General features: G+C 44.7%; 1 protein-coding gene and 1 non-coding gene across 2 annotated transcripts in view; one reads left to right on the forward strand and one right to left on the reverse strand.

Annotated features, from left to right (window-relative positions):
• The window catches only part of CECR2 (CECR2 histone acetyl-lysine reader), a 151,462-nt gene that overhangs the window by 64,909 nt on the left and 58,955 nt on the right, over positions 1 to 27,598 (reverse strand).
• LOC137775975 (small nucleolar RNA SNORD113/SNORD114 family) lies at positions 1,363 to 1,432 on the forward strand. Its single transcript, XR_011076101.1, has one exon. It is a non-coding gene; the product is annotated as a small nucleolar RNA SNORD113/SNORD114 family (small nucleolar RNA).

The following is a 27,598-nucleotide window of genomic DNA, read 5'->3' on the forward strand; positions in this document are numbered from 1 at the left end:
CTACGCTTGTGGTGTGGCCGGCTCATAACCAAAATTGCAAGGGTCTTATGAGTGGTTTGGAAAGCATGAGGTGTGCCAAAGACGCAGTTTCTGCCCACACCAAGTACCGGTCAGTGTACACAAGAGGGGGTCCACTTCTGCTGTAAAAATGGTAAAGGTCTTGGGCTTCCCTGGTGGCGCAGTGGTTGGGAATCTGCCTGCCAATGCACGGGACGCGGGTTCGGGCCCTGGTCTGGGAGGATCCCACATGCCACGGAGCGACTAGGCCCGTGAGCCACAGCTACTGAGCCTGCGCGTCTGGAGCCTGTGCTCTGCAACAAGGGAGGCCACGACAGTGAGGGGCCCGCGCACCGCGATGAAGAGTGGCCCCCGCTCGCTGCAACTAGAGAAAGCCCTCGCACAGAAACGAAGACCCAACACAGCCATAAATAAATAAATAAATAAATAAATAAATAAATTTTTTAAAAAATGGTAAAGGTCTTTTTAAAGCTATTTTAATCGTTCCGTTCGTTATTCTATGTTTAAAAGTTTCTAAGTTTGTAAACACCCACTCTGAAAACTTCACATGACAAACAATTGCTAAGCACACCAACTGATAAAAGCAAACAAAATACAAACTACCCTGAGAAGGAAGGGGCATAGACGCCTTGAAAGCCCCGGTGAGCGAAACTCAGAATTCAAAGACAAGGCCCAAGCGTGAAAACCTCGTGCCTGCCCTACATTACAAATTTGGTAACGATGGGCATGCTTATTACAATGGCTCTTATCCTTCTATTAGCTTACTAATTCCTTCGGGCAGAGCTCTTTTCTACATTCTACCGACCAAACATAACAAGGATTTGAACTATATTTGGTCAGAATTCATTTATTCAACAAACATTTCCGGGGCACCCAGCACTTCCTGAGCCCTGGGGAGCTGGGGTCAGCGGGGGGAGGAGACGGGACACAGCACCTCTGGGCACAGAACCGGTGCTGTGGGAGGGAAGGGCGCTGCTCCCGGGGCCCAACACCCGAGGTGGGGCCCTCCGTGGAGAGGGTGGGACCTGCCCAGCTGCTGCGGCAGAGGGTGGAGATGAGGCCACTGCAGCTCGAGCAACAGCCAAGCGGAGACTCTGAGGGACTTAGCTGAACGAGACAGACAGCAGGAGGGGAGACAGGCACATCCAGAGCCCAACAGGAGCACAAGAGGGACAGAGCAAGGGAAGATTTGGGCTCCTACTGAAGCCCAGTCACACTGGGCAAGACCCCAAAGGAAACCGCAGTGAGAGAAGAGGCTGGACCCATGAAGCACAAAGTCCCAGGCCACCTCATTCAATAGATTAGCCAGAATTAGTGACACTAGAACCGGAAGGAAAACATCCACAAACCAATGATGGGAATGTGTCATGAACCAAGAATTATGATTAATACAATCTGTGAATCTGAGGTTTAAAAAAGGAAAGAAAAAGCTGTTGCACTGTATTTTCTGCTGGCCTCAGAACCCAGGCTTCATCGGTGATTCAACCATTGTTTTCTTAGCATTATCAGCAGAAAGTGAAGACTAACACCCCTACCTACATTTGAAAAAATTATTAAATGATCTGTTCTATCCAACTCTGGCGGAGAGTCTAAATGGCACTGGTGAAAACCTGTCCCCAGTGAACCTGGCCTTGCCTTTCTGGCACAACCATAATCTAGGTAGCCACTGGGAAGGCGGTTACATACAAGGCTGTGCACCAGGGATACTGAATCAGCTCTTCCAAGGGGAACCGGACAGGCTTGAAATGTCTCTCAAATGAGTACTGAGAGGAGCTCTGATATTATGAACGCAATCCCACCCCCTGCCTCCCATTTCACCCATGGGATACGGTGACTCACAAACAGTAACTCACAAAATATACAATTGCTTTTCACACGAATTTCTATGATATTATGCTTCATAAATCAGAAGCTACCTAGAAAACAAACCACAATAGACGCAGGCCCCTGGTAACTTGTGAGGTGCACTCTTGCCTCTGGCTCAGCAGGGCTTCACCCACACAACTGGTGGACAGTCCGAGGAAGAAGGCACTGCCTCTGGACAGCCAGCTGTCCTTCCCCGCAGCTGCCACATGGTGACCAGGGCACCGGGCGCAGCCTCGGCACTCACGGCCCTGGGCCTGATGTTACAGAGAGACAGCAGAGGAGAAACAGGAGAGCAATTTCAATCCTGCTGAACAAAAAAAAGGTGCCGGCTTATCGGTTAAAATGTTTTCACTTCAATGGATAAGAGTTTCAGATTTGCAAGGTGAAAACGTTTTGGAGCCGATTCAGAACAATGTGAATATACTTAACACTCCTGAATGGTGCACTTAAAACGATGGTAAATTCTGTGTCTTTTACCACAGTTTATTATAGGAAAAAAAAAACTTTATCACATTAAAAGTTTCCCTGTGCAGGCGTTGTTGTGATGATTTAAATGAGGCAAAGCCAGACCAGCCTGGCACACAGCAAACACTCTATAGCATGTGAGCACAGCAATTATCTCATCTTCCTTAAGTGGTGGTGTGTAGAAAAAAGCAGACTGAAGAGATAGAAAAGCGGTCTTTTCAAAATTCAGGTTTCTGAACGACAGAAATTCAAACTCTTAATACATGGCCTGTGTGCATGTGCCAATAAAACTATCCCCAAATCCAGTTACTCAAAGCTTTACCACATACGCCTTCAGCCGGGAGCCTGAGGCTTAGGCTAAGGCAACAAGAAATAAACACCCTTCAAGCGCCCCACCCCCACTTTCCTCCTCCCCTTTTGTATTTCCTTTTCACTGTGGGCACTGAGCTGTGAGCACAGAAATCTGAACTTTGCCAAGATGCTCTGGGGCGAGGGCGGGGGGTGGGGTGGGGTGGGGTGGTGGTGATCAGCAAATCAGCCGAGAAGGGACATGAGAAGGGCTCCTGGGCTCCCGCTCTTCAGAGGGGCCGGAGGGAGAACAGGGCTCGCCCTCTGTGCAGCTGGCGGCGCAGCTCATTAGGGACGGGCCTGTTCAGCACCGGCACACGGCCCTGCCCTCGGGACCTGGCGGTGGCTGCTGGAAAAAGAACCCCAGGGTGAGCCAGGGAGGGAAGGGGGGCCCTTAGCCTATGTCCTGGAAACTCTTCGCCACAAACAGGGAGAACGTCCAGAAGAGACAGCCAAGTGCAGCACAGGGAACACAACTAACTCCTTCCACGCACGGCCACCACTTACACCTGTTCTCAAATGTCACTGCAGGGACTTCCTACTGTTTGATCTGCTCCTGAGCCCCGTACACGTCCTTCTTTAATCTTTTGCAAAAGAAAGTGGTAAAGAGAGAGAGAACAACTTTCTTTCCTTCAACTTCCAAGGAAGGAGGAAGATCACAGAGCTGCACCCTCCGGGCACAAAGATCCCGCGGAGTGTACCTAAGGAGGGGAAAAGGCCTAAGGAAAACAACCATATGTGCTGTATTTGATTTCAGAAGGTTACAAATCTTTCTCACCTGCACAGGAACCAACCGCAATGCAGTGGGGGTCACAGTCAAAGACGGGGGCTTCTGTGTGGGCCCCAGAACCGCGCTCACACAAAGGAGATGCACAGCAGGCCCTCCGAGGACCATCCCAGCTGCTCTCCATGAGAGACCGCCTGGAGAGCGGGCTCAGCCTCCAGAAGGCCTCCCTGACTCTGGCAGCTGATGCTTTCTAACTTGATATAAATTAATTTAATCCCCAAGGCTGCCCGGGCCAATTCTAACCGTGAGGTATACATCAGCCCAAGCGGGTTACCGCTGAGGATCCCCGAAGCGCTACCCCAACGCCCTGCCCGTGGCCGGCAGCCCTGCACCGCAGCTTCGCGGCAGACACACCTTCCTCTCGGCAGCCCACGACATGGCTGTCCCTGGCTGTGATGCTGGGGAACAACAGTAAAGAAACCACATAGCTCCCCTCAGATAGGACTGCTACCCTAGAATATTAGATTAACTGGAAAATACTAATCAAAGCAGTAAATGTGTAAACCTACAAGAACATGATTTTCTAAAAAGGTACAAATTACAAAAAAACTGGCTCCAGAAATTTTAAAAAAGGCTCAGAAGTTTCATGGATCTTCTCCCACAAGAAAGCCCCCATGATACACAAATAATTCCTGAGCACTGAAGAGATGGAAGCTTCTCAACACGTCCACAAAGCTAGTGCTGGATGAGCAGGGCCCTGCGGCCCCTACAAGCCTCAGACCCAGGTCGACGTCTGGACTTCATCACAGAGACTGTGCCCCTCGGGCCCCACGGCGCAAGGACGCAGCGCAGCTTCCTAGAGAGTCGGGTTTACTGTGATTGTTTTGTTTGTTTTCATCGTTGTTGCTTGTTGTTGTTTCGAAAGATTTTTTTTAACTGAAACAGGAGACTTCATCAGACAATTTATGCCGAAGCAACTTCAGACGGTAGAGCTCTAGACGCCTGAGGTTAAGCAACCCTACTCCCTGCTCACCACTGGACTGGCTGGAAATTATTTTAGGTGGAGCCAGTGAAATGTGGGGAGAGAAGCAACAATCAAGGCTGGAGGGTTAATTTGGGCACGGTTTGCAGGACACAACAGAGACCCAGGGTGAGAAGGTCCCAAGCCCAGCCCAGGGAAGACGCCAAGGGGCCAAAACCAGGAGGACGTCAGTGAAATGGAAAGGATGGGGTGAAACGGCAGCATTTCAGGAGCAGAGTCAATGAGATTTTGCAACTAACTGTAGGTAGAGGGCAGAGAATAGGAAATTTTAGGTAACGAGTTTTAATTCTGCGTCTCCCGACCCCAACAAAAGATTATGGGATCTCTAAGTGATAAACAAAAAAGCTGAATGGAGGCCGGGTGGGAAGGACAGAGACGACAAAGTTTAAACTGGGAAACATCCTGGTTGTTGGTATGTGACCGCGGCCTGGTCTCCTGAGAGCAGCACAGAAAACTGCACGCGTGGACTTGGGTGTGTGGGGCCCTCCTGACCGGTCCAATCAGCTCACCCTCCATGGTCACGTGACAGTGGGTGTCACAAGTGAATGGTGCCCCTGCATCTGAAGACACACTCCACGCCAGGCTCTGTGTCTAGTGCTGAGGGTGCCAAGAGGTCTAGAGACGCCCCCTCCGGGAGCCTCACGTCTGGGAGGGGCAGGCAAAAGGAGCAGCAGTCCCCATTCCCAGCTGCGGCTGCAGGACAGCCGTGACTCTAAGAATGAGCACCTAACGAGCACCTGCGCCGAAAAGCCCTCGGGCCTCCGCAGAGGAAGGGCCGGAACGAGCAGAGAGAAAACCAAAGACAGGAGCCCCTGGGAGCAACCAGGCTAAAGGATGAACGTGTGACTGAAGGTTTGCAGAAATGCCTGCCATCGAACAACGGGGAGAAATCTGGGAAGACAGGACAAACTAGGAATGACCAGGATGTGGTTATAACTGAGAAAATAGTTCCGAATTCTCACTGGGAAAAGATAAAGAATGTTCTAACCAATCTGCATGCTTCTAAAGATGTCCCCAGGTAAAGAACTGGGCTGTGTTGACCCAGCCCCGTCCCTGGTGGGGCAGGACCTTTCATCAGGCTGGGGAGAGAAACCACCCCCTCTTCTGATTCTCAGCTCCCTGACCAGTAACGTGGGCCTGGGTGTTAGGAAGGTGGTGTGTTTTGAATGGCAGGTACCAATCCAATTTTAAATAAACAAACAACAAGGTCCTACTGTATAGCACAGGGAACTAAATTCAATATCCTATGATAAACCATAACGGAAAAGAATATGAAAAAGAATGTGTATATATATGTATAAGTGAGTCACTTTGCTGTACAGCAGTAATGAACACAACACTGAGCCTGCGCTCTAGAGCCCGCGAGCCACAACTACTGAGCCCGCGTGCCACAACTGCTGAAGCCCGCGCGCCTAGAGCCTGTGCTCCTCAACAAGAGAAGCCACCACAGTGAGAAGCCCACGCACTGCAACAAAGAGTAGTTCCCACTCGCCACGACTACAGAAAAGCCCACGCATAGCAACGAAGACCCAACACAGCCAAAAATAAAGTTATTTATTTATTTATTTATTTTTAAAAAAGAATTAGGTAGGAGACTTTGGGTTTGATTAAAGATTTTAACGCAAACAACTTGGAGGATGGAGACGTAATACAGGTATACAAGGTAAAAGAAGACTACGGGCAAGAAAAGGACAAAACCAAGACACACTAACCCATGTGCTTGGTGACTACTGCTGCTCTCTGGTGACACGTGTGTGTGTGAGCGCCTGGGAGCACCAGGGCAGGCCAGGACACCAAACACAATAGAAAACAAACAGACAAATGTTGGACAGCACTGGTTCATACATCCAATGAGACTTCTATTCCTCAAATGCGTAATGAGCATTAGACAAACGTTGACAGCTGACAAAATTAACTGACATGGGGCCGTGATGAAGAGGCACCCAGAGCAGGCTCTCCTCTTCAGGAACACAGAGCAGACCTGCTGGCCAGGTCACTTCTCCCACAGCGTACCAATCGGGTATAAAAAGAAAGGAGGTGGACACCATTAACACTCTCTTACTAGTCAAATTTCATCAGCTGTCCTTAAGCAACAAGATTAATTACTGATAGAGGAGGAACCAAGATGGCAGAGTAGAAGGACGTGCTCTCACTCCCTCTTGCGAGAACACCAGAATCACAACTAGCTGCTGGACAATCATCGACAGGAAGACACTGGAACTCACCAAAAAAGATACCCCACATCCAAAGACAAAGGAGAAGCTGCAATGAGACGGCAGAAAGGGCGCAATCACAGTAAAATCAAATCCCATTAACTGCTGGGTGGGTGACTCACAGACTGGAGAACACTTAAACCACAGAAGTCCACCCACTGGAGTGAAGCTTCTGAGCCCCACGTCAGGCTTCCCAACCTGGGGGTCCGGCAACGGGAGGAGGAATTCCTAGAGAATCAGACTTTGAAGCCTAGTGGGAATTGATTGCAGGACTTCGACAGGACTGGGGGAAACAGAGACTCCACTCTTGGAGGGCACAAAGTAGGGTGTGCATCGGGACCCAGGGGAAGGAGCAGTGACCCCAGGAGAGACTGAACCAGACCTACCTGCTAGTGTTGGAGGGTCTCCTGCAGAGGCAGGGGGTGGCTGTGGCTCACCGTGGGGACAAGGACACTGGCAGCAGAAGTTCTGGGAAGTACTCCTTGGCATGAGCCCTCCTAGAGTCTGTCACGAGCCCCTCCAAAGAGCCCAGGTAGGCTCCAGTGTTGGGTTGCCTCAGGCCAAACAACCAACAGGGAGGGAACCCAGCCCCACCCATCAACAGTCAAGTGGATTAAAGTTTTACTGAGCTCTGCCCACCAGAGCAACAGTCAGCTCTACCCATCACCAGTCCCTCCCATCAAGCCTCTTAGACAGTCTCATCCACCAGAGGGCAGACAGCAGAAGCAAGAAGAACTACAATCCTGCAGCCTGTGGAACAAAAACCACATTCACAGAAAGATAGACAAGATGAAAAGGCAGAGGGCTATGTACCAGATGAAGGAACACGATAAAACCCCAGAAAAACAACTAAATGAAGTGGAGATAGGCAACCTTCCAGAAAAAGAATTCAGAATAATGATAGTGAAGATGATCCAGGACCTCGGAATAAGAATGGAGGCAAAGATCGAGAAGATGCAAGAAATGTTTAACAAAGACCTAAAAGAATTAAAGAACAAACAAACAGAGATGACCAATACAATAACTGAAATGAAAACTACACTAGAAGGAATCAATAGCAGAATAACTGAGGCAGAAGAACGGATAAGTGACCTGGAAGACAGAATGATGGAATTCACTGCTGTGGAACAGACTAAAGAAAAAAGAATGAAAAGAAATGAAGACAGCCTAAGAGACCTCTGGGACAACATTAAACGCAACAACATCCGCATTACAGGGGTCCCAGAAGGAGAAGAGAGAGAGAAAGGACCCGAGAAAATATTTCAAGAGATTATAGTCGAAAACATCCCTAACATGGGAAAGGAAATAGCCACCCAAGTCCAGGAAGCGAAGCGAGTCCCATATAGGATAAACCCAAGAAGAAACACGCCGAGACACATAGTAATCAAATTGGCAAAAATTAAAGACAAAGAAAAATTATTGAAAGCAACAAGGGAAAAACGACAAATAACATACAAGGGAACTCCCATAAGGTGAACGGCTGATTTCTCAGCAGACACTCTACAAGCCAGAAGGGAGTGGCATGATATACTTAAAGTGACGAAAGGGAAGAACCTACAACCAAGATTACTCTACCCGGCAAGGATCTCATTCAGATTCGATGGAGAAATCAAAAGCTTCACAGACAAGCAAAAGCTAAGAGAATTCAGCACCACCAAACCAGCTCTACAACAAATGCTAAAGGAACTTCTCTAAGTGGGAAACACAAGAGAAGAAAAGGACCTACAAAAACGAACCCAAAACAATTAAGAAAATGGTCATAGGAACATACATATCGATAATTACCTTAAACGTGAATGGATTAAATGCTCCAACCAACCAAAAGACACAGGCTTGCTGAATGGATACAAAAAGAAGACCCATCTATATGCTGTCTACAAGAGACCCACCTCAGACCTAGGGATACATACAGACTGAAAGTGAGGGGATGGAAAAAGATATTCCATGCAAATGGAAATCAAAAGAAAGCTGGAGTAGCTATACTCATATCAGACAAAATAGACTTGAAAATAAAGAATGTTACAAGAGACAAGGAAGGACACTACATAATGATCAAGGGATCAATCCAAGAAGAAGATATAACAATTATAAATACATAGGCACCCAACATAGGAGCACCTCACTACATAAGGCAACTGCTAACAGCTATAAAAGAGGAAATCGACAGTAACACAGTAATAGTGGGGGACTTTAACACCTCACTTACACCAATGGACAGATCATCCAAAATGAAAATAAATAAGGAAATACAAGCTTTAAAAGACACAATAGACCAGGTAGATTTAATTGATATTTATAGGACATTCCATCCAAAAACAGCAGATTACATTTTTTTCTCAAGTGTGCACAGAACATTCTCCAGGACAGATCACATCTTGGGTCACAAATCAAGCCCCAGTAAATTTAAGAAAATTGAAATCATATCAAGCATCTTTTCTGACCACAACGCCTTGAGATTAGAAATGAATTACAGGGAAAAAAACGTAAAAAAGACAAACACATGGAGGCTAAACAATACGTTACTAAATAACCAAGAGATCACTGAAGAAATCAAAGAGGAAATCAAAAAATACCTAGAGACAAATGACAATGAAAACACGACGATCCAAAACCTATGGGATGCAGCAAAAGCAGTTCTAAGAGGGAAGTTTATAGCTATACAACCTACCTCAAGAAACAAGAAAAATCTCAAGTAAACAATCTAACCTTACACCTAAAGGAACTAGGGAAAGAAGAACAAACAAAACCCAAAGTTAGCAGAAGGGAAGAAATCATAAAGATCAGAGCAGAAATTAATGAAATAGAAACAAAGAAAACAACAGCAAAGATCAATAAAACTAAAAGCTGGTTCTTTGAGAAGATAAACAAAATTGATAAACCATTAGCCAGGCTCATCAAGAAAAAGAGGGAGAGGACCCAAATCAATAAAATTAGAAATGAAAAAGGAGAAGTTACAATAGACACTGCAGAAATACAAAGCATCCTAACAGACTACTACAAGCAACTCTATGCCAATAAAATGGACAACCTGGAAGAAATGGACAAATTCTTAGAAAGGTATAACCTTCCAAGACTGAACCAGGAAGAAACAGAAAATATGAACAGACCAATCACAAGCAATGAAAATGAAACTGTGATTAAAAATCTTCCAACAAACAAAAGTCCAGGACCAGATGGCTTCACAGGTGAATTCTATCAAACATTTATAGAAGAGCTAACACCCATCCTTCTCAAACTCTTCCAAAAAATTGCAGAGGAAGGAACACTCCCAAACTCATTCTATGAGGCCACCATCACCCTGATACGAAAACCAGACAAACATACTACAAAAAAAGAAAATTACAGACCAGTATCACTGATGAATATAGATGCAAAAATCCTCAACAAAATACTAGCAAACTGAATCCAACAACACATTAAAAGGCTCATACACCACGATCAAGTGGGATTTATCCCAGGGATGCAAGGATTCTTCAATATACGCAAATCAATCAATGTGATACACCATATTAACAAATTGAAGAATAAAAATCATATGATCATCTCAATAGATGCAGAAAAAGCTTTTGACAAAATTCAACACCCATTTATTATAAAAACTCTCCAGAAAGTGGGCATAGAGGGAACCTACCTCAACATAATAAAGGCCATATACAACAAACCCACAGCAAACATCATTCTCAATGGTGAAAAACTGAAAGCATTTCCTCTAAGATCAGGAACGAGACAAAGATGTCCACTCTCACCACTATTATTCAACACAGTTTTGGAAGTCCTAGCCACGGCAATCAGAGAAGAAAAAGAAATAAAAGGAATACAAATTGGAAAAGAAGAAGTAGAACTGTCACTGTTTGCAGGTGACAGGATACTATACATAGAGAATCCTAAAGATGCCACCAGAAAACTACAAGAGCTAATCAATGAATTTGGTAAAGTTGCAGGATACAAAATTAATGCACAGAAATCTCTTGCATTCCTATACACTAATGATGAAAAATCTGAAAGAGAAATTATGGAAACACTCCCATTTACCGTTGCAACAAAAAGAATAAAATACCTAGGAATAAACCTACCTAGGGAGACAAAAGACCTGTATGCAGAAAACTATAAGACACTGATGAAAGAAATTAAAGATGATACCAACAGATGGAGAGATATACCATGTTCTTGGATTGGAAGAATCAATACTGTGAAAATGACTATACTACCCAAAGCAATCTACAGATTCAATGCAATCCCTATCAAATTACCAATGGCATTTTTTACGGAACTAGAACAAATCATCTTAAAATTTGTATGGAGACACAAAAGACCCCGAATAGCTAAAGCAGTCCTGAGGGAAAAAAACGGAGCTGGAGGAATCAGACTCCCTGACTTCAGACTATACTACAAAGCTACAGTAATCAAGACAATATGGTACTGGCACAAAAACAGAAACATAGATCAGTGGAACAGGATAGAAAGCCCAGAGATAAACCCACGTACCTATGGTCAACTAATCTATGACAAAGGAGGCAAATATATACAATGGAGAAAAGACAGTCTCTTCAATAAGTGGTGCTGGGAAAACTGGACAGCTACATGTAAAAGAATGAAATTAGAACACTCCCTAACACCACACACAAAAATAAACTCAAAATGGATTCGAGACCTAAATGTAAGACCGGACACTATAAAACTCTTAGAGGAAAACATAGGAAGAACACTCTTTGACATAAATCACAGCAAGATCTTTTTTGATCCACCTCCTAGAGTAATGGAAATAAAAACAAAAATAAACAAATGGGACCTAATGAAACCTCAAAGCTTTTGCACAGCAAAGGAAACCATAAACAAGATGAAAAGACAACCCTCACGATGGGAGAAAATATTTGCAAACGAATCAACGGACAAAGGATTAATCTCCAAAATATATAAACAGCTCATGCAGCTCAATATTAAAGAAACAAACAACCCAATCCAAAAATGGGCAGAAGACCTAAATAGACATTTCTCCAAAGAAGACATACAGACGGCCAAGGAGCACATGAAAAGCTGCTCAACATCACTAATTACTAGAGAAATGCAAATCAAAACTACAATGAGGTATCACCTCACACCAGTTAGAATGGGCATCATCAGAAAATCTACAAACAACAAATGCTGGAGAGGGTGTGGAGAAAAGGGAACCCTCCTGCACTGTTGGTGGGAATGTAAATTGATACAGCTGCTATGGAGAACAGTATGGAGGTTCCTTAAAAAAATAAAAATAGAATTACCATATGACCCAGCAATCCCACTACTGGGCATATACCCAGAGAAAACCATAATTCAAAAAGACACATGCACCCCAATGTTCATTGCAGCACTATTTACAATAGCCAGGTCATGGAAGCAACCTAAATGCCCATCGACAGACGAATGGATAAAGAAGTTGTGGTACATATATACAATGGACTATTACTCAGCCATAAAAAGGAACGAAATTGAGTCATTTGTTGAGACGTGGATGGATCTAGAGACTGTCATACAGAGTGAAGTAAATCAGAAAGAGAAAAACAAATATCGTATATTAACACACGTATGGGGAACCTAGAAAAATGGTACAGATGAACTGGTTTGCAGGGCAGAAGTTGAGATACTTATGTAGAGAAGAAACGTATGGACACCAAGTAGGGAAAACCGCGGTGGGGTGGGGATGGTGGTGTGCTGAATTGGGCGATTGGGATTGACATGTATACACTGATGTGTATAAAATTGATGACTAATAAGAACCTGCAGTATAAAAAAACAAACAAACAAAAAACAACTAATACTAAAAAAAAAAAAAAAAAAAAAAGATTAATTACCTGCCTCGAACTGAAATGAATCAGCTCATGTACAGCGAAACTGCACTAAAATGACTGAACCTCAGGGGTGGTTAAAAACAATCTGGCCAATATCAGTGATGCAAATGCACTCTGATTCTGACCAGCAACCGAGTCACATCTAAGGCCTGGGCTGAAAAGAGCATGTAAATTAGTCCATTCTTTCCTCCACCCAGACACCCTTCCTCCTCCAGGCCAATTCCCTTCCTTTCCCATCTCTGCCAGCTTCCCCTCCACCTCCACCCTCCCCTGTCCTCTGCAGGCCACACCCACCATCCTGCTGAGCCCCTCCAGCCATTCATACTCTGTTCCCTTCCTCAGAATCCCAGCAGACAGAGCAAACCCAGCACAAGGAGCCTGAACTCCCGGTCCCACGGCCTCGGACCTGCTTCCCCTCTGGCCGCCCGTCTCCAAATGGCAGCTTTGTCCCACTGCTCCAGCAGAAAGGTTTTCAGTCACCCTTGACCCTTCGCTCATTTCACAACTAACCCAGCAACCTGCCCTGCTGACTCTCCCTTCTAAGTGGATTCAGAAACCGCCCTGTGTCCTCAATGCCTTCTCCTCCAGCCACTGTCTCAGCATCGACTCCCTCAGGGCCTCCCAACTGGACCCCTGTCCGTGCACATCAACGGGCTCAAGTCCTACTGACCCTCAGCCCTCTGACCCCAGCCTGCATGAGCCAGCCTCCTGCCCACTTCTCAGGGACCCGCAGCGCTCCTGTCAGGGCCCCCCTTCCTGCATCTGCATGGCTTCCCCATCATTCCCCAATCCACCTACTGTGCTTTATTTTTCTAATTAACTGATCACCTATTTATTATGTTTGTTTATTTTCTTTCTTCCACTGTTACTATGCAAATCCCTTGAGAAGCTTCCTGGTTTTTGCTTGTGGCTGTTTCCCTGAAATGCCCAGTGAGTATTTAGTAAATGTTTTTTGAAAGTTAGCCAGCATCCATAAGCCAAGATCCTAAACTTAACACTGTATCACAGTAAGACTGTATCACACACAGTAAGCCCTAAATTCTAGCTATTATAAGGGATAATAATTTAAAATATGAATATTGAGAAGCATATTATGAATATAAAGCATCTGAAACATTTTATGACCACTCGGAAGTTTGGTCTGAAGTCATTTAACAACTACCTACATCTGTGAAAACTTTTCCCTCCAAAAATTTAATCTGAAAGGATTCACTAATACAGCAGTCACAGGGGTTGGTCTGAGGTTAAATTAAGCTCACAGGCTCTACAGGAGCCCTTCTGGGGTCAGCGCAGTGTTGGGTGTCCTGGTGTCCTGGGCTGGGGGCACCCTCCCAGCCCCCACAGCTGCGGCACTTCTCCCCGCACTTCCGAGCCCATCTCCCACTTCCAACACAGACCATCTCCTCCACTGCCCTGTGAGAGGTGCTCAAACTCAATTATTGTCACATTGCTTGTTCAGAAGCCTCCCAAACTCCCGCAACTCACCAAACTGAGACACACTCCAACCCCTGAGTTTGCCATCCAAAGACCTCAAATGACCCTTTCAATATTCTCTCCATTAAATAGACATCTTGTGGAGAACTAACCAGCTGTATTTTTCAAAAATAACAGGTACTTCCCAATCTTTACTCCTCTTTGCTTCTTCTGTTAGAAAAAAGGTCTTGCCTTCACGCCCACCCATCCCATCGCAGGGGCCCAAGGCCTCAGGGGGAAGGTGGATTTCCTGTGCTGCTCAGAGGTGACCTGCGAGCTCGGCCCGAACGAAGGACTTCTGCTAATTGCTTTCACCTGGACGATGACAGTCACGAGAGCCCTAAGCCCACAGTGCAAGTGTGGAGGGGGTGGAGGACAGGGGCTGTGCTGTGTTTCTTTTTCTGCCTGTGGCGCCATCAACTATGAATGTTTGAAAAGGAAAAGGGGCTTGAAAAGTAACATCTCAACTGACAGATTATTTAAAAGAGAATCAAGGGAATACTTGTTTTGCTGGACAACTTACTGACATTGGTGGGAGTCAAAACTAATGTCAGTAAGTTGTCCAACAAAACAAGTTGCACTGAAGTAAAAGAATGAACTCTGAACACCACCGGAGAAGGAGAGACACGTTCCTCCTGTAGGATTAACTAAGACTTCTGCATAAATGCAATTTTCTGCTTCTGCTGACAAATACCAAGGGCCACCAGCACGGCAGCTAGGTTACATGCCAGCGGGGAAGACCTTGTTTCCTTGATGTTGGGAATGAGGGGAGCACCCACAACCAGGAGGAGGGCAGCTTTCCCCAAACAGGTCTCCAGGATACGACAAAGGGCCAAGGAAAATTAAACCAAACCTGTCAACCACTGCCTGCTGGTTTGAGTGGAGATGGAAGACTGCTAACACCAGAAGAGACCCAGAGGGGTGATGTCCTAGGCAGGAAAAGACGGTATTTGGTGCAAACGTGAGAGAATTTTCTCCCCCAAAAAGAAACATGTGATATGAAATACAGGATGTAGCTCAACTATCAGGACACAAACTGAGACCCTCAGAGCAGCCGACAAATGACAGAGACAGAGACACTCCGTAACATCCAAGACCGTCTCTCTACAGACATGTCAACTGCAAGCCTCACACTTCAATGAGAGGGGCAAGAAAACTGAGCCCCTAAATCAGGACCCCTTTCAAGGTCCAAAATGAGACTCCAAGTTACAAGTGTAAACAGACAGATGTCATAGGTGACGGGATACCGAGGACACCACATCGCCTTCTTGGCTGGAGGAAGAGGGTCGTCAGTCCCTGTAGTAAACAAGTGCTGACCTAAGTAACTTTGGAAATGAGTAGAATCTGTGAGATTACAAGAAGCACTGCCCAGAAGCACTGTACTCTAGTTGGTAAAGCTGTTTCCCATGGGGATATGTGTCATAACAAGCCTGACACTGCTGGACCCGGCACTGGAACTGGACAGTCACCTGGTGGATGGCAGATGTGGGAGCCGGCTTCTCTCTCTGCTGCAGCTGCACGGGGAGCTCACAGAGAAGCGAGGATGGACCACAAAGCAAGTGGCCTGGGAGACCTCAGTATGAACTCATGATTAGTCTTACATAGCGACGGCTAATACAGAAATATTTATACGCCTTAGTACACACACATACGTCTCCTTGCCCTATCAGCTGAGAGGGCCCAGAAGCAAAAAAAACCCAATAGCAAAGTGCACACCTAGCACCCAAATCTCAGTTTTCAATACCGTTCTCCAATAAAAGGAACCTGAGCTCCTTGGAGAAATGGCAGATTCTAGGATAGGGGTTGGAAATGTAGAAAATGGAGGACCTTTTAGTGTCTGAAAGTAAGGAAGCACTCAAAAACAAAACAAAACAAAGCCACCCCATAGGGCTTCCCTGGTGGCGCAGTGGTTAAGAATCCACCTGCCAATGCAGGGGACATGGGTTCGAGCCCTGGTCCGGGAAGATCCCACATGCCGCGGAGCAACTAAGCCCGTGTGCCACAACTACTGAGCCTGCGCTCTAGAGCCCGCGAGCCACAACTACTGAAGTCCGCGCACCTAGAGCCCATGCTCTGCAACAAGAGAAGCCACCACAATGAGAAGCCCGCGCACCGCAACAAAGAGTAGCCCCCGCTCACTGCAACTAGAGAAAGTCCGTGTACAGCAACGAAGACCCAACACAGCCAGAAATAAATAAATAATTAAAAATTTTTAAAAAGCCACCCCATAGCCAAATGATACAGTTCCCAATGGCCAAAGCTGGAACAACTTGAGTAACAACATAAATAAACTATTGGATTATAAAAGCATAAAAATGCATAAAATAAAACAATAAATATTTATAAATATAATAAAAAGAATAAATGAGTCCAATAAAAAACTGTGTTGTGAGGGCATCATCTGTGGCTCAGTGGAGGATCACTCTTCAGTGCAGAGAGGTCTGGACTGAACAGAGCTCAGCAGAGAGGAGGGGTGGGGCCGCAGCCCCCGGAGGCACCGCTAAGGAGCAGCCCGCAAGGTGCGGTGTCGGGCGGCACTCAGACCATAGGCCTTCAATGCGCCTGTGCTACATGGAGGCCATAAAGGGGTCCTAGTGGTGGAGGCTTTTTTGTTTGGGGGAAATTTGTCTCCCATTTGTTTAGGTTACTTGTGCCTGAGAAACACCTGCAGGGCACACACTTAGTGGCCCTTCGTACAGACACCTTGCGAAGGCACGGGCTCTGCTCAAGGAGCTGAGAGGCTGGGCCGCTCCTTGCCAAGGAGGTGCCTAAGGCTGCATATTTGGAAAGCCCACATAATAGCCAGGTCTCCCGCGCTGAACTTCCAAAAACAGTGGAGGGTGCACAATGGTGTCAGTCATGAAGAAGTTTAAGAATTTGAAGAGCTGCAACCAAGAGGCAGCACCACTGTGTATCTGCCATCACATCCAGTTCTGTGCAGGCCCTGCAGCTAAGGAGAAGGAAGAGCTGGATTTAACCAGGACGGGCTGGAAGTGTCAGAGGAAAAGACAGCAGTGGTGGCGGCCAGCCCTGGCATTCCTCCCAGAGAACCCCTGGCCTCCTCGTCCTCCAGCCCCACGCCATCTCCCCTCCTCCAAGGCGAGCATCTGTGGCTTGTTTCTGACCCCACAAGACAGCGAGGGTCACGGGATGACGCCAAGGTGATGCACAGTGTCGGTGCATCCCGAGCTGGCTCAGAGGAAGCAAGCGGCCGCGTGGAGGGCTCCCGTGGCAAGGAATTGAGGGGTGGCTTCCCATCCACACGGCAGGCGATCGTGGCAGCAGATCCCCCCACTTCTGCAGCTGAGCCTTCCGAGGCCACCGGAGTCCCCGCCAGGCCTGGCCGCGGCTGAGCGGTGCGCAGCTCCTGCCCAGGGGAATTGAGGTAAGGAGCACGTGTGGCTTTAAGACGCAAAGTTCACACCCGTTGCACGCTGTTACACATCAGTCTTATGCAAGAGAGGAACTATAACCGACCATGAAAATGAAAGTGGGTCAGGAAGATGTGCACGTAGGGACGGAGAAAGCTGAAGAATCCGTGTGTGCACATCCAGTGAAGGAAGGTTGCCGGAGCTCAGGTGCCGGGAGTAAAAGCTGGCGCTGCTCAGAGTGCTGGGCTTCACGTTAAAGTCGTGCAGGTTTTGCAGCTGTTGGTAAACGACAGGTCTAGGCTTCTTCTCACTGTGTCGCACTTAGAAGATACTAACACAAACTTGTACAGCCTTCTCAGGAACTAACAGACCTGTCTTTCCCTGCTCAGCTGCGGGATCAATGTCTCAGTTCAACTGTTCGTCATGACACCCCACACGCTAAGCCCTGGCCTGCAGTGTGGACATGTGGCTAAGCGGCTTATCACAAATCATTCTGGACCAGTCATCTTGCTGCTGCAAACCACATCACCACAAAACTTAGTGGCTTAAAATAACAACAGACGTGTTCTCTCTCACGACCCTGAATCAGGAACTTGGGAGCTGTCCGGCCTCGGGGCTTTCGTGAGCTGTCACCAGATGCTGGCTAGGGGTTCCATCATCTAAGGACAGGGGCTCATGTACACAGTGAGCACACAGATGCTGGTGTCAGCCAGTCGGTCCCTCCTACAGGGGTCTCTACAGGGCTGCCGGAGCGTCCTTGCACTGCGTGACACGTGACCCAAGAGACCAAGGCTGAGGCTGTTCTGCCCCAGCCTCACACACCATCCCTCCCGCTGGGTTCCACAGGCCACGAGGGTCAGCCTGATTCGGAGTGGGAGGGGACAAGGACCACTGAGACATCTGGGAGGCTGCCTATTTCATACTCTTCTCAGTTGAAGTTACTGACGGCCACTAATACTAAGCAGCAACAACATCCAAATTTCTATCTCCCTGGTCAAATAACAGCTTTGCTCTATTCAGATGGCTTTCTTTTAAAAAAAAAAAAAAAAAAGGAGTTGGGGGAGGGGGGTGATTTTTAAATGTCACTTATAATTGACAGTTTCAACAGTCCTCTCCCAGTAATTGATAGAGGTAGCCTCCTCCCAGCAAATAACTAAAAAAAACTACACAGGATTGCTTGTTGACCAGATGGGTCAGCATTCTTATTCCTCAAACTAAAAAGAAGCAATGAATATTGCTGAAATTCTTACTTACCTAACAGTAAGAAGACAGAACAAAAGCTGACCTTTCCTTACAGTATAAAACTTTCTATTTTTTTCAATTAAGAAGCACTTCACCACACACAACAAAAGATCCCGCATGCTGCAACGAAGATCCTGTGTACCACAACTAAGACCCGACACAGCCAAATAAATAAACAAACAAACACGAAGCCCTTCACATATTGGTGCAAAATATTAAAAGAAAAGTATAGTGTTTCACAACTGATGGCAACATTAGCTAACTCACACTGAGCTCTCACTACGTGGCAGGCACCGTGCTGCACTCTCTACATCCATTATCTCAGCTGACCCATTTGACAAATAAGGTGAAAGAAAAAGGAAGAGCCCTCCTGAGGCAACCTAACAGGCTGACGTCCGGCACAAACACCAGACAGGAATTAGCCCGAGTTAGAGAACTCCGGGTAGGACTCTTGGAGGAGGAGCTCAGCTTGTACAATTCTGAGGTGCAGAATATTTCATCACAGACCAAAAATGTTATCGAAATTTAGATTCATATCAAGAAAATGTCTCTAAAATCAAACTATCATTCTTATGTCAGTCATCTCCATATCCTTTACACAGAAAGAAGAATGTAGGGTTGATGCATCCATTTGGCAAGCAATAATAAACTACTCTAAATGACAATGTTGGTAAGATAGCATTGGCCAAATTTTAAGGAACAAACAGTCTCATAAATGGTACAAACTCTTTTAAAGGTAAGTTGGTAAAATTTATTAAATTTTCAAATGCACACCACTTCTATAAATATGCTCACACATATTTTTAATGACTGGCATGGAAAGACCTAAATATGAACCAGTTGGGGCAAAATTATGGTATATCCATACAATGTATTGTACGGAGGTGGAGGGAAGAAAATTTCTACATTTATTCAGTCAATAAACATTTGTGTGTCTACTCTATTTCATAAACAGGGAATTGACATGATGTATGGAAAGACTTCTCTGCTTTCATAACCCTTACTGCTAGTGGGGAACACAGATAATCACAATTAAGTTTTTAAAAAATTTACAAGACATGATGAGTCATCTCTTTTCTTCTATCTCACTCCTCCCCACCCTCACCCCCAAGTGACCTCTCATCCTTTCTCATGGCTTTCAGAAGTCCCTATACTCTGAAGGCTCCTAAAATTATCTTTCCAGCCTAGAACTCCACACCCTATATTCAACTTCCTATACAGTAACCAATGTATAATAAACATCTCAAACTTAGCATTTCCAAAACCTGAATACAGACAGCACCCACCCCACGAGTGTTCCTCCCCATCTCAGTAAAGGTTACTTTACCTCCATTCCTTCAGATGCTCAGGACAAAATCTTTACTCTCACCCTCAACCCCTCTCTCACACCCCACATCCAATCCAACCACGAAACCTGCCATGTTTACCATTAACCAATTCTTGCTACCTACCCTCACCACCCAGTTTTCTTTCCCCTCTCCCTCTTAGGCCTGAGATCTTTAAAAAAGACCCCCTGGGGGCTTCCCTGGTGGCGCAGTGGTTGAGAGTCTGCCTGCCAATGCAGGGGACACGGGTTCGAGCCCTGGTCTGGGAGGATCCCACATGCCGCGGAGCAACTGGGCCCGTGAGCCACAACTACTGAGCCTGAGCGTCTGGAGCCTCTGCTCTGCAACAGGAGAGGCCGCGATAGTGAGAGACCCGCGCACCGCGATGAGGAGTGGCCCCCGCTCGCCGCAACTGGAGAGAGCCCTCACGCAGAGGCGAAGACCCAACACAGCCAAAAATAAACATAATAAATAAATAATAAATAAAAATTAAAAAAAAAGACCCCCTATGCCAAGACTGCCATCACAATCAATAAAATTCAAACTCAGGTCATGGCTTAGAAGGCCTAGATAGATGACCTGCCTTCCCACAATCTCAGGCCTCCCCTCCTACTCTTCCCCCTTGACTCCCCCCAGCCCGCTGGGCTCACACTAGTCCCCTACACGCCAAGGCTGCACTTGGCCTCAGAGCCCCGGTGCTCGTGTCCTCAAACCAAAATCCTCCATCATTTCCAGACATTTGCACCACCAACTCTCCTTCTTCCAGAGCTACTCAAAGACAGGCTCCGAGCGCCACGATGTCACACTCTTGAAGGGAAGGCACTTCCTTCACTGCTGTATCCCTAATACAGTGTTTACTGGAAATAATCTGGGTAGCAGGAGGATAACCGGAACAGAAGTCTAGCTGAGACAACGTTTAATCTGAGACCTAAAGGGTGTGAAACAGCCAGCCATACAGAAGGCACGAGCTAGAGGTTTCCAGGCAAATAAAACCACAGCTGAAAAGCTCTGAGGAGCTGAAGGGGGTTCTGCAAGGCAGGAGCGGAGCAGCGCCTGAAGTGCAATATGGGACGAAGTGTGCCTCGTAAACTGAGACAAGAAGAATCTATCTTCTTTGACAATGAACAGGAAGCTCTTAAGCAGGAAAATGACAGGGTCTGAATGTGTTTATTACTCTAGCTGCTGGTGGTATGTGGATTAGAGATGGGTTAGAAAGGAACTCCAGACATGAGATGATGGTGGTTGGACTAGAGCAGTAGCAGGACAAGGGACGAACAGAAGGGGAGAGTTTCGAGATCCATGCTCAGAGTCAAACCAACAGAACTGCTGGTAGGTAGAAAGTGTGGAGGGCAAAGGAGAAGCAGGAGGCTAAGACGACTCTGAGGATTTTGGTGTAGGCAAAACTTCAGTAGAAAATGACCTTTTTCATAGTGGATAAAATTCAATTAGAGGTTGGGGAAATCAAACTAACGCAGTAACTTACTAGGGAGAGGGAAATGTATACACACAGGGGATAGTTAGATATGCACAAACTGTTTTTGGAAAGATACATATGACCAGAAGCTAATGAGGAGATCTTTTCATTGCACAGGCTCTTCTACTCTTTTTTTTTTTTTAATAAATTTCTTTCTTTTCCTTTTCTTTTCTCTTCCTCCCTCCCTTCCTCCCTCCCTCCCTCTGGCTGTGTTGGGTCTCTGTTGCTGCGCGTGGGCTTTCTCTGGTTGCGGCGACCGGGGGCTACACTTCATTGCGGTGCACGGGCTTCTCATTGCCGTGGCTTCTCTTGTTGTGGAGCACGGGCTGTAGGCGCACGGGCTTCAGTAGTTGTTGCTCGCGGGCTCTAGAGTGCGGGCTCAGTAGTTGTGGCACACGGGCTTAGTTGCTCCACGGCATGTGGGATCTTCCTGGACCCGGGCTTGAACCTGTGTCTCCTGCATTGGCAGGTGGATTCTTAACCACTGTGCCACCAGGGAAGTCCTGTACTGTTTCAATGTTAAGAAATTAAGCTAATGTATCACTTTTTTTCCATTAAAAACTAATATTTTCAGCTTTAGAGGTATAACTGACCAAAAATGTAAGATATTTAAAGTGTGCAATGTGATCATTAGATACACAATGTGAAAGAATTCCTGCCATTGACTCATTAACACACCTGTCACCCCACATATTTACGTACCCTCTTATGGGGGGAGAACATTTAAGTTCTACTCTCTAGAAAATCTCAATTATACAATACAGTGATATCAACTATAGTCACCATCCCCAGATCTTACTCATCTTACAACTGAAAGTTTAAACCTTTTACCAACCTCTCCCCATTTCCCCTACCTTTAGCAACCACTTTTCAACTCTCAGTTTCTAGGAGTTCTACTTTATCATTATTATTTTTTTAAGATTCCACATATAAGTGAGATCATACAACATTTGTCCTTCTGTGTCTGGCTTATTTCACTCAGCATAATGCCCTGTTTTCATCCACGTTGCTGCAAACGGCAAGACTTCCTTCTTTTTAAAGGCTGAATAATATTCAACTGAATGTATATACGGACCACATCTTCTTGATCCATTCATCCAATGACTGACACTTAGGTTGTTTCCATACCTTAGCTATTATGAATAATGCTGCAATAAACATAGGAGGACAAATGTCTCTTCAAGATAATGATTTCGTTTCCTCTAGATCATATGGTAGAGTTCTATTTTTAATTTCTTGAGGAACCTCCAAACTCTTTTCCATAGTGTATCAGTTTACATTCCCACCAACAGTGCACAAGGTTCTCTCTTCTCCACATCCTCACCAACACTTATCATTTGTCTTTTTGTTAACAGCCATTCTGACAGGTGTGAGATGACACCTAATTGTGGTTTTGATTTGCATTTCCCTGATGATTAGTGATGTTGAGTACCTTCATGCACCACGAAAATGGTCATTTGTATGTCTTTGGAAAACTATCTATTCAGATCCTTTGCCCATTTTTTAATTGGGTTGTTTCGGGTTTTGCTACTGAGTTGTACGAGTTCCTTATATATTTTGGTTATCAACCCCATATTGGATATGTAGTGTGCAAATATTTTCTCACATTCCATAGGTTGCCTTCTCATTTTGTTGATGGGTTTCCTTTGCTGAGCAGAGGATTTTTAGTTTGATGTAGTCCCACTTGTTTATTTTTGCTTTTGTTGCCTCTGCTCTTGGTGTCAAATCCAAAAGAGCATTTGCAAGACTGATGTCAAGGAGCACACCCCTTGTTTTCTTCTAGGAGTTTTACAGTTTCAAGAAACATATCCCTTGTTTTCTTCTAGGAGTTTTACAGTCTACGGTCAAGTCTTTAATCCATTTTGATTTGATTTTTGTGTATGGTGTAAGACAGTGGTCCAGTTTCATTCTTTTGTATGTGGCTGTACTGGTATGCCAACACCATCTACTGAAGAGACTGTTCTTTTACCATTGTATATTCTTGGCTCCTTTGTCATAAATTAAGTGAGCATATATGTGTGGGTTTATTTCTGGGCTCTCTATTCTGTTCCACTGTTCTGTGTGTGTGTCTTTTTATGTCAATACCATACTGTTTTAATTCCTGTAGCTTTGTAAGATAGTTTGAAATCAGGAAGTGTGATGCCTCCAGCTTTCTTCTTCTTTCTCAAGACTGCTTTGGCAATCTTTCATAGATCTTTTGTGGTTCCATAAAATTTTTAGAATTGTTTATTCTATTTCTGTGAAAAATACCATTGGAATTCTGATAGGGATTGCATTGAACCTATATAGTACTTTGGATAGTACGAACATTTTACCAATATTTATTCTTCAATTCATGAGCACAGAGTATCTTTTCATTTATTTGTTTCTTCAATTTCTTTCATCAATGTCTTATAGTTTTCAGTGCATAGATCTTTCACCTCCTTGGTTAAATCTATGGCTAAGTACTGTATTCTTTTTGTTGCTACTGTAAATGAAACTGTTTTCTTAATTTTTTCTTTCTAATCAGTTTGTTGTCAGTGTGTAGAAATACAAGTGATTTTTTTTTTTAGATTTTTAAAAAATTTATTTAGTTTATTTATTTTATTTTTGGCTGCGTTGGGTTTCCATTGCTGCGTGCAGGCTTTCTCTCGTTGTGGTGAGTGGGGGGGCTACTCTTCGTTGCGGCGCGCAAGCTTCTCACTGCAGTGTCTTCTCTTGTTGCAGAGCGTGGGCTCTAGGTGCGCAGGCTTCAGTAGTTGTGGTGCACAGGCTCAGTAGTTGTGGTGCACGGGCTTAGGTGCTCCACAGCATGTGGGATCTTCCCAGACCAGGGCTCACACCTGAGTCCCCTGCGTTGGCAGGTGGACTCTTAACCTCTGCGCCACCAGGGAAGCCCAAAATACAACTGATTTTTGTATACTGATTTTGTATCCTGGAACTTTACTGAATTTGTTCATTAGTTCTCCAACAGTTTTTTGGTGGAGTCTTTAGGGTTTTCTATATATATAATATCATGTCATCTGCGTATAGAAACAATTTTACTTCTTCTTTTCCAATTTGGATGCCCTTATTTCTCCTTCTTGTCTAAGTGCTCTGGCTAGGACTTTCAGTATTATGTTGAATAAAATAAAATAAAATAATTTAAAATTGATTTTTTTATTGTTTCCAAGAGTCTGTCTTTTATTGATATTTTATGTTGATTCAATTAGGCGTGTAGCCTGTAATTTTGAAGCAATTCTGCATTTTATGTGGCTGAGTTTACAAAAACCATTAATACAATGTAGGAAAAGACAATAATCAATGAATCTCCTATGTATTAACTTGATTACTAGAATTAAGTTGGATAGTTTCATTCTTTGAACATCTTTATTGGAATATAATTGCTTTACAAATGGTGTGTTAGTTTCTGCTTTATAACAAAGTGAATCAGCTATACATATACATATATCCCCGTATCTCCTCCCTCTTGTGTCTCCCTCCCACCCTCCCTATCCCACCCCTCTAGGTGGTCACAAAGCACCGAGCTGATCTCCCTGTGCTATGTGGCTGCTGACCACTAGCTATCTATTTTACATTTGGTAGTGTATATATGTCCATGCCATTCTCTCACTTCATCCCAGCTTACCCTTCCCCCTCCCCGTGTACTCAAGTCCATTCTCTACGTCTGCGTCTTTATTACTGTCCTGCCCCTAGGTTCTTCAGAACCTTGTTTTTTTTTTTTTAAGATTCCATATATATGTGTTAGCACACAGTATTTGTTTTTCTCTTTCTGACTTACTTCACTCCGTATGACAGACTCTAGGTCCAGCCACCTCACTATAAAATTGATTTTTAAATAAAAAATTTACACCATTCTTTTCCTACAAAGAATCTAAATTGCTTGCATATACATTTAAAACTTAAGACTACTCAAATTGATGTAAGAAAACAACAATAGGAAATTCAGACCACTAAGAGAGCGAGTTCAAAGAATCCTGTTTCCTACTGGTCTTATTCCTTAAATGCAGAATGATGTTTCTCACACAAGCCCAGGCATGTGAGGGTACCATCAGTTTCTTCATGTTCATTTACCTTGTTTGATGTTTAAGATGCAGTGTTGGCTGAGACACGATCCTTGTTTTCAAAGAACGTTGTCTGTTGGAATGCAGCTATGTATGTAAGTAACTGAAATGTGGTACCACTGACAGCAGTGTGGGTCTAGACTGCAGTGGGTAATAGCCACTGCAGGCAGGGGACTTATCAGACCACTGTAATCGTCCAGGCAAGAGACGCTTAAGTACTGAACAAGGAACAGATCAAAAAATGTTAAGAAGAACTGATTACTAGTTAAATGTATGGAACTATGACAAATGGAAGAACTAGGGAAAACTACGAAAATTCTTTCTTAACTAGAAATGGTGGTGCCAGTTACCAAAACAGAGGAAACAGGTGGAGCAGTAGGTTAGGGGTTAGGGAAAATGGGTTCACTGTTAAACATGTTCAGTCTGCCATGCCTGAGGAACAAACAGGTGAGGGCATCTTTAAGGAGCATAGGGCGCAGGAGATAGAGTTTATACGGTATTCAGGCCGTGGTCTTTTGCTGCTATTTAGAGATTTTACCACTCTGGGCAGAAAAGAGAATTCTAACATTTAAATGGTGGGTGAAAGAAGAGGAACCTGAAACTAAGGACTGAGAGTGGTGTTAGGAGAGGGGCATCTGGGAAGCCAGGACAGAAGAGAGCAAAGTGCTAGAGTTCAAAATGAACAGCAACTGATTGAGCATTAGGGGTCAACAGCCCTAGAAAAGACAGCTGACTCATGCAGGAGAAAGGAAGACAGCAGTGGATGGGGCAGAGAATCAAGAGTAGACCTATTTAGTCCCCAAAGTATAAACACACACACTGTTAACAATGTGAGCTGTCTCTTACCAGAAACCTACCATGTACAAGGCAGTGTTTTAGAGCTTTATATACTCTATTTCATTTAATCCTCAGCAATACTCTGAGGCAGTGATCTAATTAACCATATGTTACACATGCAAAAATGGAGATTCATCAGGGAAAAACCGAAGGTCACACATCTAGTAAAGGGAGGAACCAACTATCATATAACAACAAAGTTACCTTCCCTTATACTACCTTCCTTCAATGCATCATACACAGGAAATTACATTAACTACACTTACAAAAATCTAACTTAACGATGTAAGAATTGTAAAGGGACAAAGCTGGACATTACACTGACTTGCTATATAAATAATCTAACTTGATTTTTCATACTAGAACACAAAGAAGTTTAATTACAGCAGTCTCCCCTTATCTGCAGTTCCGTTCTCCATGGTTTTACTTACCTGCGGTCAATTAACATCTGAAAATATTAAATGGAAAATTCCAGGAATAAGTAATTCTCAAGTCTTAAACTGTGCACCATTCTGAGTAGCATGATGAAATCTCACTCCGCCCCGCTCTGTCCCGATCAGGACGTGAATCATCCCTTTGTCCAGTGTATCCCTGCCCATTAGTCACTCAGCAGCCTCCCGTATCAGATGGACTGTGGTTACCACAATGCTTGTGTTCAAGCGACCTTTATTTCACTTAATACTGTCCTCAAAGTGCAAAGGGAGTGATGCCAGCAATTTGGATTTGCTAAAGAGAAGCCATAAAGTGCTTCTTTTAATTGAAAAGGTGAAAGTTCTCACTAAGGAAAGAAAAAAAATCGTATGCCAAGGTCGCAAAGATCTAGAGTAAGAAGAAATTTTCTATCAGTGAAACTGGGATGAAAGAAAAAGAAATTTATGCTGGTTTTGCTGTCGCGTCTCAAACTGCAAGTTACAGCCACAGTGAACGATAACTGCGCAGTTACGATGGAAAAGGCACTGAAGTTGTACGATAAGACATTTTGAGGGAGAGAGACTCAGTCACATAACTTTTATTACAGTATATTGTTATAACTGTTCTGTTTTATTGTTGTTGTTGTTAATCTCTTACTGCGCCTAATTTAAATTTTATTTAAATTTTATTAAATGATACAAACGAACTTATTTACGAAACAGAAACAGACTTACAGACTTAGAGAATGAATTTACGGTTATCAGGGAGGAAGGATGGGGGGAGGGATAGAATGGGATTGACATGTACACACTGCAATATTTAAAACAGATAACCAACAAGGACCTACTGCACAGCACAGGGAACTCTGCTCTATACTCTGTAATAACCTAAATGGGAAAAGAATTTGAAAAAGAACGG

This window comes from Eschrichtius robustus, chromosome 13 (assembly GCF_028021215.1).
Source record: "Eschrichtius robustus isolate mEscRob2 chromosome 13, mEscRob2.pri, whole genome shotgun sequence".
Classification (NCBI taxonomy): Eukaryota; Metazoa; Chordata; class Mammalia; order Artiodactyla; family Eschrichtiidae; genus Eschrichtius; species Eschrichtius robustus.